At 29.2% G+C, this 6,224-nt stretch overlaps 1 protein-coding gene across 5 annotated transcripts in view; it reads left to right on the top strand.

Annotated features, from left to right (window-relative positions):
- LOC117170306 (carbonic anhydrase-related protein 10) overlaps positions 1-6,224 on the top strand; it is a 395,033-nt gene that overhangs the window by 104,012 nt on the left and 284,797 nt on the right. For all 5 annotated transcript variants that reach the window (XM_033356986.1, XM_033356987.1, XM_033356985.1 and 2 more), the window contains one exon: positions 5,795-6,020. The gene's annotated coding sequence lies outside the window, so the exon portion shown is untranslated. The remainder of the gene's footprint in view (positions 1-5,794; positions 6,021-6,224) is intronic.

The raw sequence follows: 6,224 nt of genomic DNA, 5'->3' as shown, positions 1-6,224 counted from the left end.
AAAAAATTTATCATAAATATATGTACTTATGTAAGTTATTAAATGTATAGAAATTAGCGTAACTATAAATTCTATTTGTACAAAAATAGATGGTCCGTTGCTTCTTAGTTTCAACAGTGGAGTTGTGATAGGAATTTTAAGAACAATTTAAGTATTTTTGTATTATACTGTTAAACTCTATCATATCGTTATTGAAAAAAGAATGAACTCCACAGTTTACTCAGTCCTCTCACCAGAAGTGTAAGGTACCAAATTAAATAAATTAATGATTTAATTTGGAACCTATATATACTCCATACGGCAAGGTGAGCAATCCATCGAGAGAGAAAATGTTTTTAAACAAATTTTTTTTGCTTAATTTAGAATTTTTTGAAAATGGCAAAAAAAATGTTTTTTTTTTTATTAAGTCCTATACAAAAACTGCACATAAAAAAATTCCCCATAATTTTCGAAGAATTAGGGAAATTTTTTGGAATTTTCAAAAATTTTAATTTTTAAATCAAAAAAGGGAACAGAAGATATATTAAGCGATTTTAGATTTTTGTTTAATTTTTTTGAATGTCAACCCACACATTTTTTCGCTCAGCTCAAACGATTCGACTAATTTGATTATTTTCACTCCGCCCTAATATACTTATAATGTATACATAATAATATAATTATATTAATTAATTCATATAATTATAATGTATATGTATATATATATTTAAATAAATAAAAATAAACTGTTAATATGCACCTGCTTGCGAAAAATAATTTTGCTGAAATATTTTCATTGACTTTTAATTTTTTCAATAATATTACTAATTAAATAAATAATTAATTAGCTGAATATGATATTTAGGTATGTTTTAGTTTTCTATCTTTTAAATAGAAATATGAAAATAGAGTATACCTTTTTTTGAGCATAAAAGGATCTCTTTAAATTGTCCGGAATGTTCACATAAAAATTCGTAGTATTATTCTTTTTACGAATAAAATAGTAAAAGAAAACATTTTTTGATATTGCACTAAAGTTTTTTTTCTTTTTTTTTTAATAAAAATATGAAAATAAAGTGAATGTTTTTTTCATAAAAAGTATTGTTCAAATAGTCCAGAATGTTCACGTAAATATTCGAATTATCCTCTTTAGAAATACAATATTAAAATAAAACTTTTTATTTTTTTACTTTTCACGAGTATTTATCATAAAAATAAAATATGGAATTTCAAGGTCAGGATTTTCAATCAATTACTTCAATTACTTCCATGTTATTATTTTTTAAATATTATTATTAAAATTGATTTATGTATAACCAACAGTAAAATTTGTCATACAATGGTAAATTTATCCCATTCTTTCTAGATCTAGATTGTATACCTAATTATCTTTATCATCTTTTCAGTGACTTGTTCATTCTTAATTTCTATAACACAATCTTCTAATTTTTTAAATAATACAAATAAATTACATATACTAAGAATATGTTTAAATAAAGAGAAGTGACTTTCAGTCCTGGAGAATAAATCAATAATCTATAATAATTAAAAATTTTCAAATTCCCGCTCGAACAAAGCAGAGTTTATTGCGCCGTCTCGTGGCATGTGGTCAAAAGAATCCGTTTAAATGTAGCGGCATTGCCGAATTTAGCCGAAAAGTACCGGAAAAAAATGAAGCCACAAAATCGCCGATAGCGCCGCTCTCGTGACATGTGGCCTAACTAGACCCTTGCCGCATCTAGGTAAAATATCTTTGCTTGTGCTAAGTACGCTATATATTCTTTTCACTCATAATTCAAAATTTCTGCACCGAGAGAAATTTCTCATACTAGTAACGTAGTTGTGCATAGTTAGAAATGTCTTTAACTACTTTTTATAGTTATATTGAGAAACAGCTTACTTGCTACAGCACCTACGAAAAGTGACCATTGGAATGAAAAAATCTAGTCGCAGCGTCTCTGCGTTGATTATTGCATCTAGGTACCATGCTAACGATAAGCAGATTTTGAACGCTGCATTAAAAAATCTCTTAATTACTACATTTTAATAAGTCAATTGATGAAAAATAATTTTTTCTTTAAAAAAATACTTTGTTAGATAAAATTAGAATAATTCACAATGAAAAGTTTAGAATCGTTATCAAAAGTAACAATTGGAAATTATAAAGTTCAAATTCTTCTATAAAATATACGATCACTGATCAAAATAATTAATAATAATAATCAGTTAATCAAACGCATTTTAAAAGCGTAATTCCCAAATCTATAGAACACAGTTATTTTAAAGAAAATAAATGATTTTATTTTATGTAATTGTAGAGCTTTTTCGGCATAAAAACGGAAGTATGATCAGTATTGAGATGAATAACAAATTAGACACAAACACGAGTTCAAATATCCTTACCTGCCATTCAACACGTTGAAGACGTTGAAAGGAGAAAATATCTAACCCGTGGTGACGCGAGCATACCTAACAGCTGACATAAGCGTTCTTTCCTAGTCGCACACGGAGTAAATTTGGATAGGAAACTTTACCGAACTTTTAAGTATAATTGGGATATATAGACCAAAAGGAGAAGGTTTAACATTATTGTAATAATTGGTGTCTTGCGAAATGTTAAAGAAAAAATGTCAGTTCGATAAACTTTAATAACTCAGATTGAATTTACCAAATGTACAGTAAAGATTTTCAAAAGTAATCATTAATGCACGTGGTGTAATTATTGAAAATTATTCTGTCACACATTCAGGAAAAATGGGATAAAGTTTCATGCTTTCTAAGTAATTTTTGCAAATGTAAAGTCAAGCAAACTTTATAGTCGGAGAGCCGAGGCCATTTTTGGCGAGGTATTAGGTAACAATTCTGCCACTATTTTCCTAATTGTTGAGAATATACTGATCACGAAATGTGGTTTCTCCAGGGGTAGTCCCGGTGAGAGGGTGCTTATTTACTCATTCGAAGTTGTAAAAAAAATGATTACAACAAGTCATAGGGTAACGGCTGAATCTTTCTACATTGAATGTGGAGAAAATTAGACAATGTTCCATGTAATTGGCACAACAATAGTCTGGTGCGAAAGGGGGGGGGGGTGCAGAAAGATCCAGAGGTGTAAAATAATATGTCATTTTAAAGTTATTTTTCAACACCCAAATTTTTTATATGACCTCGTTATATATAACATATTATTCAAAACATATACTCGAAGAGGCAGAACAAAATCTCGGGGATGATATCCTGGCAGAACATCGCAAACTGCCTGGTACTGACATAGGCATTATGTGTCGGTTTACGGCCCTGACACTGCGAGCAGAATGGTCATTTGTGCTCCGAAGACGATCAGTAGCGTAACTAGAGACATAGTTTACGCCTCTTCGAATATATGTTTTAAATAATGAGTAGAATGTCATATAAAAAATTTGGGTTTTAGAAAATATCTTTAAAATGACATATTCTTTTACACATCTAGATCGTTCTGCCCCCCCCCCTTCCGCACGGGCCTATTGTTCTGCCAATTGCACGGAACATTGTCTAATTGTCTTGACATTCAACACAAAAAGATTAAGCCGTTACCCTATGACTTATTTTAATCATTTTTTTTTACAACTTCGAATGAGTAATTAAACACCTTCTCCCCGGGACCACCCCTGGAGAAACTACATTTGGTGTTTAGTATATTCTCAACAATCAGGAAATTAATGGCAGAATCGTTACCTAATAACTCGCCAAAAACGGCCTCGGCTCTTAGACTATTAAATTATGCAATGACAATAATTCCCTCAAAACCGGTTAAAGAATGATAAATTTCGGTTATTCTTTTTAGGTAAAAAATGTATTATTTACTCAAAGGTTTGGTAAAGTTTTAAATGGATTCGAGAGAAAAATTAATTTTGGTTATGTTATAATGTCCTGTATACGTAATGAAAGTTTGTCCACTGTATGCGAGCTTTTCATTTTTTCACGTTAGACATTATTCGACAGTTGGGTAAACCGATAGTCACGCAGTATCTTCCATCGCCTCCACAATCTTTGAGGATCGCATGCAAGTACTGAGCACCTCGTAGATATTCACCAATTTTCTAATTTGGAAAAAGGTGTTGAATTTTCAAATTACTTTTGTCGTTTTGTATTCATTAATTAATATTAGTTTGTAAAATTGCAAAATAAAATAAGATTTCATTAAAGTAGGAAACTAAAAACGTAATTACCATGAATCGAAGTTGACGCCCATGATATAAGCTTGAATGTTGCCATTTTAGTGGTTTTTGTAATGTTAGAGATTTTCCTACTAAATTTTTAGCTTTGTCTTCCGTTCAGTGGGATGAAAAACTTTTTTTCCACGTATTTATTAGGAAAAACTGGGTTTAATTGATTTATGAGGAAATTTATTATTTATAAGAAATTAAAAAAATTGTTCAGTAAAATAAATTCTTTATATTCCTAAATGCTTATATCCTCGTGATCACCCCTTTTTGTACCTTATTCCTTTTTGAAATTAAAATTTAAAATTTTGATATCTTGAATAGTTTAAAAATTTTTAGGTATTGAGTGTGATGAATGAAAATTCATAAATATCATAAATAGTCAAATTTTAAAAACTATTCTAGATATCGAAAAATTTGTAGCATGTATTGGCAATATGTGTGCAAACTTCTCCGTAAAATATGTAATCATCAGTTGAATGGATAAGGCTGCATAGGTTCAAAATTAAATTTTTGACAATTACTCAACAATGATAAGTTTTGTATTCAAGAGAATAAAATATATTTCTATAAAATCTTACAGAAAATGTAGTATCGGCGAAGTCCAATGAATCTAGCCACTCCTTCAATTTAGAATTCAAATGGTAAAATCAAAATGTTAGTTTAATAATACGGTACCATGTAATTGAATTAAAAAATAAATCAGTTAAATTAATTATTAGCAAAAATTACTCAGACAAATTAACTGAATTTTTTTCTATTGAAAATTGGTATTTATTCAATATGGAAGAATTAAAATTTAAAACTTGACTTGTTATCTTGAAAATCATTCAAATTTAAGAATTTTTATTTCTACATCTTTAAAATTGAAAGGTTTTTAATTTTTCAAATGAAAAGTTGAAAATTATGCAAGTTTCATCATTAAAATAGTTTCAATTCTGATAATACACAATAAAAATATCTTCAATTTGGAAGATGTAGAGTTGAAAATGTAAGTTTAGATCTTCAAATTGGTCCAGCATTTTTATTTATACATTTTTAATATTGTAGAGTGTTTAATTGGGAATATTTTTGAAATTGAATTAAATAAAAAAAACATTCAAAACTACATGATAAATTGCACATATTAAAAATTAAAGTATCTTAAATGGCAAATCTTGAATCAAGACTTATTCCAGAAGAGAAATTCAAAATTTTCTCAAGTTATGTGTGTTATTCATATTTTCATATATATAAGGATCGTGCAATATAATTAATAAATCGTGTAATGCGTGTTAGCTTGTATATTTGATTTAATTCCTGAAATTTTAACCTAATTTGATTTCCGAGATTTTATATAAACTTAATTTTTAAGAATGTAAATAGTTTTCCAGCTCTACTGATATTTTTCGTGAATTTCATCGTAAATTTCTCGTTGGCCAGGAAGGCTAAATCTACAGATCAGGCATTACACACTAAACTCAACGAATCGCAATAATTTTTTTATTAATTCACAGAAAATGCTTAATGAGGTACTGATTGCTCACTTTTGACAAATTTAGTTTTCGAAAAAGTGAACAATCGGGACCTCGATGACTTAAGAGCAGTTATAAGTGTTATTAAACTTTTGATTTCAGATAACTAGGGTGGACCCAATAATGTACACCGATTGACCCTGCACTTTTGACAGGGGCGCTGTCAATCCCATCTCCAGGTCTTGGAACTCAATATTGGCACCTGAAAAAAATCATGTGTGCAATTCAATAAAGCTACAATAGAATAGTAAAAGTCTAGTATCAAAATCTTCGTCATTTTTTCCGCAATAAATTGTGGAACAGTGACTCGAAATTTGGTCTGCAAGGCGTAAGTCCCCCTTAATAAGTACTAGTTATTACATGAGTAATATTAGTTTAGTTTAGTTTACTTTATTTACGATTTAGACCTTTTGATGACTGTGTTACATAGTTTTATATACAGTCTGTCAAGTTAAAGCGTGGGTGGCTTTACTCGCAGTCGGTAAGGTGTATCGACATGATTTTGGTGTCAAAATATTAAGAAGAGCTCCCT

This window comes from Belonocnema kinseyi, chromosome 3 (assembly GCF_010883055.1).
Source record: "Belonocnema kinseyi isolate 2016_QV_RU_SX_M_011 chromosome 3, B_treatae_v1, whole genome shotgun sequence".
In the NCBI taxonomy this organism is placed as follows: Eukaryota; Metazoa; Arthropoda; class Insecta; order Hymenoptera; family Cynipidae; genus Belonocnema; species Belonocnema kinseyi.
Note: the sequence above shows the minus strand (reverse complement) of the source record. Positions and strands in the feature narration are given on the sequence as shown.